The following is a 14,022-nucleotide window of genomic DNA, read 5'->3' on the forward strand; positions in this document are numbered from 1 at the left end:
TTATAATAGAAGAAAAGATGATGGTGGCAATTAGATTAGTAGGGCTAAGCTACAGAGTTTTATTCTCTTTATGATGCGCATTGACTATCAGTGCGTCTAGCTACAATTTAGCTTTGGTATTATTTAACGTTAACACTCATGTTGGCAAACTAAGAATATTGTTGAGGTGAGACGAGACGATGGTGTTTACACTGCTAACCAGTTGTGAATGTAGCTATCAGAATATAGGGTAAACAGCTGAAGCGTAGACTTCATTTCCTGTTTTTTTTTTACCATTAACTGATTTCTATGTGTCCAAGATTTATCCTTATTGGAAGTAAAATGTCGTCTGCTTTACTGTATATTCGCTATGCTTGGAATACTGCTTCAATATTTCGTAAATTTTTACTTCAAAAAAGAGAAATAATTCCATATCTATGTAAAAAACTTTGTAGTAGTAGACCTCTTGACTCGGAGAGGTAATATTTTGGTTTTCCCAACTTGTTTAAATACATTTGAGCTATCACGCCAGATAGTTCAATTAAAATGAGGTATTAATGAAAATCACAATTTTTTTGACTAAAATGTTATCACATTTTTGATTTTAAAATAGGAATCACATTTTTGATTTTAAAATAGGAATCACATTTTTTATTTTAAAATAGTAATCACATTAGGAAATAAATAAGTTCTTATCACAGTAATTAATATTTTCTTACATCTTCAATCTCCTTGTTTTCAAAACTTTTTTCCCACTAGCACAACACTGTTTACATTGCCATTTTCCCTTGGGGATTGTCTTCATATTTAGGCAGTCTGTGTGAAACCACTTGATTGGGCAGGTTGGAGCTTCACAAAAAATCATTGTTCCAGATTCCGCCTGTTGACAATAACAAAAAAGCTCCTCACTTTCATCACTTGATGATGTGGCTCTACTAGATCGTTTTTTGCTGCCTGGAGCTAGGACTGTAGTCATCGAGGAAGTCGATAAGCGATTTGTTTTCGTGTAGTTTCCTTTATCACTTGCGTTTAAGTTTCCTTTATCACTTGCGTTTAAGTTTCCTTTATCACTTGCGTTTAAGTTTCCTTTTTTACTTGGAGATAGCATATTTTTAGGAACATTTACTTTGACGACCAAGGAAGATGCCTCGTTCTTTTTTACTACGACTTGTTCTCCTCCAGTCCTAGTTTTTTGTCGCTTTTCATTCTCTTTTAAGGATGGGTCATTTGTATAATATTTCCCAACCAACTGGGGTAAAATTCTCATCTTAAAGAAAGCTTCTGCTTTTTTAGTTTCCACATCCCAAAATTCCTTATCTGGATATATTCTTTCGATATTAAAGTCTACAGTCGTCCAGACACAAAAATCAGCATACTCTCTGTTTGTTATAAAAATCTGTGTTTTTTGCACTTGAGCATAATATGGGTGGTTTTGTTTGAGCTTCAAATTTCGACCTAGAAAATATTGGGGGTTGTCCACTCCTTCCTACACTGACTTATCTTTTATAGAAAAAGGGCACTTGACTTCTACAACACCCATACCGCAGCAACTGCAACTCACAAACCCATCAGGCGAAGCTCCTAGGTGGGGGTACAGTGTGTTTAGGCAGAGGCCTGCTTTTTCATATTTTACATCAGAATGCGTCTTTTGCATTTCTTTTACGTAATCTTGAATCATCATTTCTTCATGCTCGGTACCCCAGGTTGTTGCTTGTGACTTAAATTTGTTGGATTCAGGGTAACATATTGTATTTATCAAAGAAATGGATGGCTTTTCTGGATTGCTATGGCACGCACGGTAAAAGTTCGAGGCTGTTATCCTACCTGCTCGGAAGCTATTCCAGGTTTTACTTTGACTCCTCAATTTTGATCCTTTCTCAACTTTTTGAGCTTGTTCTAAAGTGAACCCAATGCTTATAGTTTCACAGTGATGCACTAACTCATTTAGTGGCAAAGCTACTGCATTTGCATCAAATATTTCACTTAGCACAAGTGGATAGTCAGGGCTTAAAGCTTTCGGGACATAGTCACTTTTGTATTTTGCACTCTTAATCCCATGACTGAATAATTTGTCTGCTAATTTATAGTGACTTTCTTTCGTAGCTCGTTCGACAAATTTCTGAATTAGAATGCATGACGGTTGTTCTGTGCTTGAAGTACACAGAGTTTTTTTTTGCGGCTAAGGCTGACTCCACATTTAGTTCACATACTGGGCCATATACTACTTTCTTCATTGAACGAACAGCCCAATATGCCTTTTTACCAGTCACGGTTACCTTCTCCCGGAGATCAACTCCGTAATTAATGAAAAACAATAACGAGGCTATGTGGGAACATGACTCATCTAAACCAGCCATACAAGTACAATGGCCACATTCAATTGTACCATTTGGTTGAGCAATAACCCAAGGTTTTAATGGGGTCTCATTTAATCGTTGAGAATGTAAAACCTTGAAACGGATGTAAGAATTAGTGCAATGAATGTAAAAAAGATATAAGAGCTAGAGAGATACTCACAGTGGCTTTTACCAAAACATGGTCGGAAAACTGCTTCAGTAAAACGTCCCTGACAAAACCACTTATAAAATTATTATAAGAGCCCAAGTTCTTATAGTTTTTAAGCTTTTCCTTGGTGTATGGGGATATTCCATCGATTAAATAATTGTAAATATCTCCATAACTTATATTTGGAAGAACTTCTAAAGTTTCTATTGAAACATCAGGTTTCACTTGACAGAAGTCTTTTACTTTAAGTACATAAGGGTCTAAAATGTTAATAAATTTGAGTTTTTCTTCATATCTTAATTTTACGTTAATAGATAAAGATTTAAAGTATTCAAATCGGTCCATATTCATTATTCAACCCTTTTAGCAATGACCATTTGCGTCAAATCTGCCCCCAAAATGGCAAGAGCTTGTAAAAAGACCAAAGACAAGATAATAAACTAAGCTTGCAAGTCCTTTATTAGTACTATACTCCTTGCCTTTTCAAGCATAAGCAGACGACAAATATGAACTGAAATTACTCTATATACGATGGTACTCAAACAATACTAATCATCTTAGTTATGTTAGAAAATAAAAATAACATTTTATCAGAAATATATATATAAACAATCACATCATAGGAAATTATTCGTAATTACCCTTTTACAAAATGTATTTGAAAAAACTTGAGAACAGCTTCCTTAAACGCTCATTACACGATTCTTATGAAAACCGTGAGAGATCTTATGCAATTAGTGGCCCTTTCTAAAAACCTAAAAACCCCATGTCATGTGACTTAACATACCAGGTTGAACGAAAAGATGGAAAGCTGACCAGATATGAAAACTATCATCTACATAATATACCCGCCGGCCGTTACAAATCACTAAACCACATTGTGGAAACTATCAATACTTCCAAATTACGCGAAAAAACAGCTTCTTTATTTCATATTAATGAGACGACAGGGCATGTAAAACTAAAAACCGATGCCATTGGAGATACCAAAATTATCTTCAAAACACAAGAATCATTAGCTGCGATTTTGGGTTTCAGAAACCCTCTCAATATACAAGGGTTGAGCGATAGACCAGCCAGGTACTACCACGTACCATTTCAATTATATATTTATTGCGACCTGGTCGAAGGGGAAATTGTCGGTAACATCCAAGCCACCCTCTTACGTATTATACCCATCGAAGACGAGAAACACGGGGATAGACAAATGCGAAGGGTTTATTGATGGAATAATGGTTGACAAAGGTTTTGCCAAAGAAAATCTATGCAATGAACGAAATTTGGAATTAATAAGACCACCCTTTATAAAAAAGAAGAAAAAGTTTTCAAGGGAAGAAGCTTTGAGGAATTCTAAAATTGCCGCTGCTAGGGTTCATGTAGAGAGAACTATTGGTAGAATGAGGGCCTATAATTGTTTAAATAACAAGTTACCATTTGACTTATTGCCTTACGCTAGTTCTATGATCACAGTGATATCATAGATTATTAATTTATGAACCCCAATTTTGGCTGATAACAAATTTTGATTTTATTAAGAATTATTAAACAAGAGATTTTACCAAAACCAATTTTATTTTGTACTTCAAATGTATTTTGTACTCTGAAATTTCTTACAAATCACTTCAAAATAAAAATGTACTTTTAAATATCACAATTAACCTTTAAATTATCACAATTTCTTCTTCCATTTCAAAAAAGATGGAATATAATATTTAAAATAAACTAACTGGAGCCTAGTTAGAAGCGTGTCCATAATGTTTGATCTCTAGGAACTTCAATCACGCAACATTCATCTTCCAATTTTGAATAAATTACTAAATAGCGATTTTGAAGTCCTAACAAAGCTAGATTCAGTTGAATTTGACCATAATATTTATGCTTCAGTTTGAGCGTTAACTTGTCGTTTTTCTCTATGATGTATGGAGTTTTCTTAATCACAGCGTCAAGTTTCTCCTTTTCTCCAACAACAGGGCATTTAATTTCAACTAAATTATCAGTTACTAGGCCGTCAGGTGAACACCCCAAGAAAGGATACAACGGGTTGATCACAAATCCAATTTTAGAAATTTTGACATTAAGCTTTCTCTCAAAAGCTAGGAGGGCACATTTTTCATTAATTATACCGTACTGCGTGTTGGCATTCCCATTGAATTTTGATTCCAGAGCCCTACGAATCTTTTCAATTGGATCTTTTGGGAAGTAGGTATAATATTCGTAGCACGTGCGCAATGTAAATCTTTTTTCCTTTCACTTCTCCAAAAAGGATCACTCTGGCTTTCTGTTTTAATGGCAATGGCAACGGCTTTTTCTAAAGATACAGAAACTACACTCTCGTAGAATAATTTCTCTTCTTCAGTACACAAAGCTAGATGAGACGTTATCTTCTCTTCTAGACTCAGGCGACATAAGTCCACCCGGTCAATCATAATGCTGAAAAATTGTGTCATCTTTGACTTTTTTATCACATTGGAGGTTTTTATTTTTGATCGAGCTTTCAATTAATATTCTTTCTTTCTTCCTTCCTTTCGTCTCGTTCCCTTTTTTTTACTTGACTTAAAAAAATTTTCACTAGGCTGAAGGTGTTTTTGAAGAGCCGTATCATGACTAGTGCTTGCTAATAGAGATTCTAATATGGTCTTCTGTTTTGCGGCAGGAAAATGAGCTACTTCAAATTTAGGTGTTGCAATACAGCATAGGTTTTCGATTGCTACTCCCTTGTGCTTCTCTACAACCGACTTTTTTAACTTTCCCCAAACTTGCTTGACATCGGTACAAGTTTCTATAATCTTTGGTAAATTATCTTCTCTATTGACTAGAAGTAATACCGCGATACAATGTTTACAATAGCCTCCTCCTCCCGCAGGGCAAGAACAAATTACTTTAAATTGCTCAGCGTTACCAAGATCTAATTTAACCTTGTGTGGTTCATCCGCTGAACCTGAGGTTTGCAAAACCAGAGCTTCAATGTAGCTTCCAGAAACATACTCTTTAGAACTACCGGTCACCCCACACCTAACTATGTGGTTTTTCTTTAATTTCTGTTCTCCTTGAAGTAAACAGTTTTTACGTGTTCCTATGTATCCCATAATTTTCACTAGAGACAAAGCAACAGGCATTAAAGAAAGAAAATTTTATTACTAGCTATCCTTACTTTGTTTTTATAATGGGCAAGGCTTAGGTCAAAATTACTTATCTCGGATTTAGAGAGCCCAATAAATTTATTTGTTAGTTTTTCTGGTATGAAAAAGTGAGAAAATATTTCAGACTTACCATTATTATTTGTTTCTAATTGTCGATCATCCATAATCCACGGAAATGAATGGCAAAACTCAACAACAATCAACTATGCACAGACTGCGCCAAGCCGCCCAAGCGAAGCGTGTTTCCCTAACATTGAAGTTCAATTTCTCACCGCCTGGTGGTACTAGTGAAACCTTTCGTAGTTAATAGCTAGTCATGAAAAATAAGTCCTTTAAACGGGAACCTGGGAACTTCTTAGCTTTTCTAGTTTTAATTTAAATTCTTTGTGAGTGATGAAATTAGGCCGCCTTTCCTACATTTAAATTTTACGGTTACAAATTGATGATTTGTCACAGACAACAGTTAGAACTTTGAAACCACTGTTTTCCAATCGCTCGATTGCTTCATCCATGATAGAGTGTAGCTCCTCGGCTTTCATTTCCTTGCAAGGAAAGTAAGCCAGAATATGTTTTAATTTGGTAGTCAACCCATAAACCATTAAGGTCATAACGTGAGAAGCTATTGAAAGTTCTGAAGAACTTCCTCCTGTTTTTTCTGTTCTTCGGCTTTCAATTTATTTCCAGCATCATGTAAGTGTGTAAATCCAACAAATTCACTCGTTTTAGCTCGATTAACAAGATCTTCTTTAATTTTCATTTCATCTACAATAAGTGAAAAATATTTCTGATGTTGAATTTGAAGTTAAGAAATCTGGCCTACCACATGCTCTAACCCACCGAGTACACTTTTTTAGATTCTCTTTTAGGTTTTGGAAAACGAAAAAAATTTGATACCAGCCATATATTTCTTGTGGGCATATCTAGAATAGTTTCTTCAACCATTATAAGAACAGATTTACTGGCATTATTATTCATTAGTTATCAATTAGTTAGAATTATTCAAATTATTCCTAAAACGTTGCTATAACCAGGTAAAAATTGAATAAATTGGTGAAAAAACCAATCGGATGGGAGAGCTGAAGAGAAAATACTGCCGATTCAAACTACGTCATCGACGCCGCTCAGGCGCGGTAACCAAGAAACTGTCCTACAATTTCTCTCTCTGGGGTCACTAAACGCCGGCTTTTATGGCATTAGCCCGACCCTCCCCATCTCATGAAAACAGTATGAAACTATTTCTCAAAGAGTGGTACTGAAAAAAAAACTATTTCTAAGGAAAACCAAATAATATTCTGTGGTCGCATGTTGTTGAAATGTATAAAAAAGACTGTTCTTCTCAATTACGCTTGTGTCCCAAGCTTACAGACAACCACATATACCTAAATCCGTTTTCTGCAATGAAGGTGAAACTGGCAACACAAGTACTAAGCAGTGGATGAATTAGTGGATGAAGCATCAGAAACTGTCAAATTTCTCAAGATTTTCTGGCTTTCATTTCCTTGCAAGGAAAGTAAGCCAGAATATGTTTTAATTTGGTAGTCAACCCATAAACCATTAAGGTCATAACGTGAGAAGCTATTGAAAGTTCTGAAGAACTTCCTCCTGTTTTTTCTGTTCTTCGGCTTTCAATTTATTTCCAGCATCATGTAAGTGTGTAAATCCAACAAATTCACTCGTTTTAGCTCGATTAACAAGATCTTCTTTAATTTTCATTTCATCTACAATAAGTGAAAAATATTTCTGATGTTGAATTTGAAGTTAAGAAATCTGGCCTACCACATGCTCTAACCCACCGAGTACACTTTTTTAGATTCTCTTTTAGGTTTTGGAAAACGAAAAAAATTTGATACCAGCCATATATTTCTTGTGGGCATATCTAGAATAGTTTCTTCAACCATTATAAGAACAGATTTACTGGCATTATTATTCATTAGTTATCAATTAGTTAGAATTATTCAAATTATTCCTAAAACGTTGCTATAACCAGGTAAAAATTGAATAAATTGGTGAAAAAACCAATCGGATGGGAGAGCTGAAGAGAAAATACTGCCGATTCAAACTACGTCATCGACGCCGCTCAGGCGCGGTAACCAAGAAACTGTCCTACAATTTCTCTCTCTGGGGTCACTAAACGCCGGCTTTTATGGCATTAGCCCGACCCTCCCCATCTCATGAAAACAGTATGAAACTATTTCTCAAAGAGTGGTACTGAAAAAAAAACTATTTCTAAGGAAAACCAAATAATATTCTGTGGTCGCATGTTGTTGAAATGTATAAAAAAGACTGTTCTTCTCAATTACGCTTGTGTCCCAAGCTTACAGACAACCACATATACCTAAATCCGTTTTCTGCAATGAAGGTGAAACTGGCAACACAAGTACTAAGCAGTGGATGAATTAGTGGATGAAGCATCAGAAACTGTCAAATTTCTCAAGATTTTCAACTCTTTCTTTGATATATTAAATTCAAGAAATATATCCCGAGGAAAATTCTCTAGAAATGTATATATAAAGCCGTTTAGAAGTACCAATGATTGGAGATTTACGGTAAGTTTAAATTTATTTCTGTTTCCAGTCATACTTCTTACCAGTTGGTATAACATTATTTAATTTTTATAAGTGGCTCGAAGAAACCTTATTGGGATACTTGCGAGATTGGGCTGAAGAAGGGAAGGCGATGATGCAACTAAGTAGTTAATTCACACCACGGGTTAATATGGTTTTCATGGTTATCCTATATAATTTATGTTACTTCATACTTATTGATAAAATCTTACAGTTTACTCTATTATTTAGGCTGTGAAATTCTTGCTTAGAAATGGAGCTATGTCTGTGCTAACAGACAAATTCAACCAGGATCCACTGGAGAGACATTTTGGAAAGCACAGAAGAGCGGTTGGTTGTCATGAAAATCCATATTTATTGGCTTCCCGCTATACAGAAAAAAGATTTAAAATAATGCGAGTAGTTTTAAGTAAACCTAAAAATATAAATTGTGCTCGTAAGAAAAAAGGTTTAGGCTTACATTTTAATACGTTTTATTTTTTAATAAATTTTGAACATACCCAACTTTGAGTTTTTTAGTTTGAGATCCTTGATATCATATTTTGTAAATTTTCTTGCAAAAATCAAATCACAGATCTTGGTTTTAAATAAATTCTTAGTTTTGGTTGCTCTCTTCAAGTACTTTTCTACAACCCTTTTTCTGAGAGAGAGTATCACAGTTAATCTTATTAACCTTTCGCGCCTTTACCTCTAAAGTTGCACATTGTATCAAAGACTATGTTAAAACATGTTTCCCTATCCTTTACATTGCCACTTCCCCATAAATAATTCCACCTATCTATCACAGATTTTATTTAATGCATTTATAAGATTTTCCTTCCTGTTCGAGTTATCTTTCAATATAGATTGTTCAAAAATTGGTGCAGTGATACTATTGATTAATAGGAAAAATTCAAACTCTCCTGGTTTTAATACTATTAATCCTCCTTTTGTTAACTGTTCACTCCAACGTGAATAATCATGAGGTTTCTCACCCTCTTCAGCAATGCAACTTTCCAAACGATGGGGTTCATCAAATTATGCGGTATTTTTTGAGAATGTAGCCACCCAAATGTTGTACAACTTTATCTTCTTTCTCTTTCAAAATGTTTGTCATTTAAAAATTTTGGATCTGTAAATTTCTTTGGTTTCAGCTCACAAGCGGCTGGTTTAAGCTCAACCCATTTTACTTGTAGTGTAATAAAAAATCTTCTAAGCCAATTGTTGATAATGATGTGCTTTTAAAAAGGGGCAAATCGTCAAAACCCTTTACTATGGCAAATGAGTTTAAGATTACAAACTTAAATTCCTTCTTTCCACGTAATTCTTGAGTATGAACCAAAAATGCGTATTTGTCACGTATTTGGTAGTCATTCAAAACTGTTAGTAGTTTTATTGTGTCGTCAGTTATTTTTATCTCATCAGGGTTCTTGATAATGTTTTCAATAACATCTTTCATTATGACATCAGAATTAATCACGTTACATGATGACATACTTTTGGAACATCTTGTTATCAACTCTTCGATATAATCGTGGAAAACATTTTCATTGAAATCTTTAAATAGAAGATCAAAATTGTGGAAAATTTCTCTCTTATAACAAATAAAACCACTTTTGAATATGAAGGTAGCCCTAAAAAAGCCTAACCAAAACAAATCATTCTTATCCGTTTTTAACTGAATACAAGTTGTATTTGTTTCTCGGAATTGCATTTGGTGTCCCTGCGATAACGAAAGCGAAAACTCCGGCCACAAGTACTACTACTACTACTACGGCTCGGGTCAAACTAAGACCCTCATCGTATACTACGATGTGGCTAAAAAGGCACCACTATATTTTATGACAATTTTTTATAATTTTTATTTACAATTTGTATTAAATTAATTTATACAGAAAAAAAACGAATTTTGTACCATGACTTTATACAGAAAGTAAAAAAAAAAACAATACAAAAACAAAAAAATAAATAAAACAAATTATAGTTTTAATTGATACAACAAAACAAAAAAATAAATTAACTTGGCTTGACGCTCGTCTTGGGGGGAGACGAGCTCACGAGAAGCTCGTGCTTCTCGATAGCGTCCCAATCCGCGTAAAATGGGGACTGCCAGATTAACGAAAACATTAATGAAATTAATAAAGAAGTAAATTCTCTGAAAATTCCACGTGAAATATACCTTGGGGTCCGATGTGGGGCATTTTCCCGTATAACTCCACTCCTTTCCGTTTTTTTCAACTATTCATAAGAGAGACGAAAACATTTTAAGTGATGTAATTGGCACAATGCCAACGCTTCCGAGGGACCCCCTTTAAGCTAACTTACTTTGGCTTTTTCCCAAGAATAAAGCGGGATCTTGGGCCGCCTCTCTGGGTTCATTAAAATGCCTGCTCCTCGTGCAAAGTCGGGACCCTCCTCCTCCTCTTGGGTCTGGGGTGGAGGCTGGAGCCGGAGCTGGCGCCGGAACTGGGGCTCAAGCTTTGGGCGGAGCTGGTGCTCGGGCTGGCGCTGGCTCTGGGGCTCGGGCTCTGGCTGGCTCTAGGACTCGGGCTTTGGCTCTGGGGCTCGGGCTCTGGCTCTGGGGCTGGCGCTTGGTCTGGCGCTGAGGCTCGAGCTGTCCGATTAATTCTGAAAGGTTAAATACGAATATAGAACAAAGAACTCAAAGACATTGGTTTGTTGGTTGATAGAGAGCTATTTAGTAAACACAAATACTGGAGAGATGTTTTTGATAGAATAATCACTGTTGTTCTTTTTTGGGAGAAAGGAACTTAGCCTTCAGAGGCTCATCGTGTAGATTAGGAGAGAAAGACAACGGATATTTTTTGGGAATAATTGATTTTCTAGCCAAATATGATTCAGTCATGAGAGATCATGTCACAAAAATAAAAGAAGCTTAAGAAAAAGGCAACAGGCTACAAAAAATGCAAAACGAATTTATAGACGTTTGTCAGAAGAGAACTCTTAACGAGATTCTAAGGCAGCGTGAATAGGTTTTTTGGTTGGATCCAGAATCTTTTGCTATACAATTTTCAAATAAAACTAATATTGTTGGCTCCTCATAGCGATTAGCATTGTATAGCCACAAATGTAATGTATAATTTGGCCTTCTTTGTCCTTAATTTCTTTAAGAGACATGGCAGGGTGTTCTGGAACTTTCAAATTGGTATGGACAAAATCCGCTTCAAGGAAACCCATTGCGTTAAAATAATGTTCATGAATCTTCTAAGCCAATTGAAACCACTTTTTCCTGGATTTCTGAACGCAATTTTTTAAACGTTTCAAAATTTAAGAAAAGTGTAATCAGTTTCGAAATTAGAAGACTATTTTCCCTAAGTTGTCTGGCGTGTATAATGAAGCTGCTCTTGTCTTTGATATTTTTGGAACTCAAGGTGGTCAGGATCACATTAATATCTGAGCTTAAGTGTAGTTTATTTGGATTCAAGCTTTCAAGAAATTCTTTAACATTTTCGCCTTCCAGATTCACGTCTTTCATGTCAGTGCAGGTTTTTTCAAGCAGGGTTTTTTGCGTTCTTAGCGAAAAAATCAGCGTTGAAATCTTAAAAGGGTTAGTATGTTAATTTTGATTAATTTGAAAGAAAAATTCAACATTATCAAGCTTATATACCTGCTGAGGTAAAGTTCTTCGCGAAATAAAGCTGTGGTCTAACAGACTTTTGAATAGTAACTGAAGATGGAGGTTGTGGTGATTCTTTTTTTTGAAATTGATAAATCAATTGGCGTATTTTCATCATTATAATCTGGCTATTATTTTGATTTCGGAAGAATTAGAACGCAATAAATAATAAAAATATTAAATGTACTTACCTTGGCATTAAGGTATCCTTTTATGGGGTTTGAATCTGATCCCAAAAAGTGTCTGGAGCATACATAGTGCCTTTGATTTATAGTGGCGAGGGTTAATTTAGGATTACCACAAGCCACTATCCTTTTGAGACATAGTTCTTTCTTTGATTTTGGTTTCGGAAGATTAAAAAATCTAATATCTTTTTCATACTTTGAATGGGTTTTACAGAGATAATAACAACACTTTTTATAATTCACTATTCTACCGCTCTATACCCTCTAGGCCTAGGCCTAAATCCAAAATCAAAACATAAGCAGACGCTCAAACTTCACAGCTGAAATTCTGACTTGCGCAGAAGCAGATTTAGTGTACCACTTTAAGCCCTCCTTCGATCCAAAATCGGGGTACCCCGTGCCTATACTGCTTTGGTCCCATTGAACCGAATTCCTATTCGACAGAAGGTGGTTTTTTTTGGGGTCCCATTCGACCGAACGTAGCCAAAGGTGCGATTTTATTATAGTCCCATTGGACCGAAATTCTATTGAACTGGAAGAAGACATACTGTGTGGTTTTGCATTAAATATATTTCTAATTTCACAACTTATTATTGTTAAAATAAATGTGAGTTGAAAATGTAATACTGCACTTATTTTAACTACGTTATAATTACGGCGAACCTCACCTACTCTAGCCTAACCTAACCTAACCTAACCCAACCCAACCTTGTTTGGAGGTAAAAAGATTATTTATATGAGTATTAAAACAATTTATTAGCAATAATAGAAATATTTTGGAAAAGATGTCAGATAATTAATTGGAGAATATTTTGGAAAAGGTGGCAACTAATTAATAGGAGAATATTTTGGAAAAGGTGGCAGCTAATTAATAGGAAAATCTTTTGGAAAAGTAGGGAGCTAATTAATAGGAAAATATTTTAGAAAAGGTGGTAGCTAATTAAAAGGAGAATATTTTGGAAAATTCGGCAGCTAATTAGTAGGAGAATGTTTTGGAAAAGGTTGCAGCTAATTAAAAGGAGAATGTTTTGGAAAAGGTGGTAGCTAATTAATAGGAGAATATTTTGAAAAAGGTGGGAGCTAATTAATAGGAAAATCTTTTGGAAAAGGTTGCAGCTAATTAATAGGAGAATGTTTTGGAAAAGGTGGTAGCTATTTAAAGGGAGAATATTTTGGAAAAGATTTTAGCTAATTAAAAGGAGCATATTTTGGAAAAGGTGTCAACGTTTTATTGGAACCAAACCAAACCAAACCTAAGCTAAGCTAAGCTAAGCTAAGCTAAGCTAACCTAACCTAACCTAACCTTAGCTAACCTAAGCTAAGCTAAGCTAAGCTAAGCTAAGCTAAGCTAAGCTAAGCTAAGCTAAGCTAAGCTAAGCTAAGCTAAGCTAAGCTAAGCTAAGCTAAGCTAAGCTAACCTAACCTAACCTAAGCTAAGCTAAGCTAACCTAACCTAACCTAACCTAACCTAACCTAACCTAACCTAACCTAACCTAACCTAACCTAACCTAACCTAACCTAACCTAACCTAACCTAACCTAAGCTAAGCTAACCTAACCTAAGCTAACCTAACCTAACCTAAGCTAACCTAAGCTAAGCTAACCTAAGCTAAGCTAACCTAAGCTAACCTAACCTAAGCTAACCTAAGCCAACCTAACCTAACCTAACCTAACCTAACCCACCCGAAACCAAAATATTAAAATTTTAATTTAAAATTTAAAGACATTGATGGAACTACCATTAAGACTGTACTTCATTTTAAGCACAATTTGCTTATTAATTCTATATATCTCTTGCCTTGAAAGGAATGAAAGTGAGCGTTTTAATTAGTATCACGAAACATTTACTTTTTAATATTATTAACATACCTTTCGGAGATTCGAACCAACAACCTATCGCTTCGCAGTCCAACATCGTATCCACTACACCACCGAATCGCTGACGGCTACAGAGTTTCAAGTTATATTCATGTATTTTTTAGGGGCATATTCGGACGATTGGGATTTCGGTCCATCGGGAATATAGCCATTGGG

General features: G+C 35.2%; 1 long non-coding RNA gene across 1 annotated transcript; it reads right to left on the reverse strand.

Moving 5' to 3' along the window:
• Window positions 1-11,358: 11,358 nt before the first annotated feature.
• LOC149615237 (uncharacterized) lies at window positions 11,359-12,124 on the reverse strand. Its single transcript, XR_016376168.1, has 3 exons — window positions 11,996-12,124; window positions 11,796-11,932; window positions 11,359-11,726 (listed from the first exon to the last, which is right to left on the reverse strand). It is a non-coding gene; the product is annotated as an uncharacterized LOC149615237 (long non-coding RNA).
• Window positions 12,125-14,022: the final 1,898 nt, after the last annotated feature.

Source organism: Phalangium opilio, unplaced genomic scaffold (assembly GCF_054372755.1).
Source record: "Phalangium opilio isolate 3A_F unplaced genomic scaffold, DU_Popi_V2 ptg000225l_1, whole genome shotgun sequence".
Classification (NCBI taxonomy): Eukaryota; Metazoa; Arthropoda; class Arachnida; order Opiliones; family Phalangiidae; genus Phalangium; species Phalangium opilio.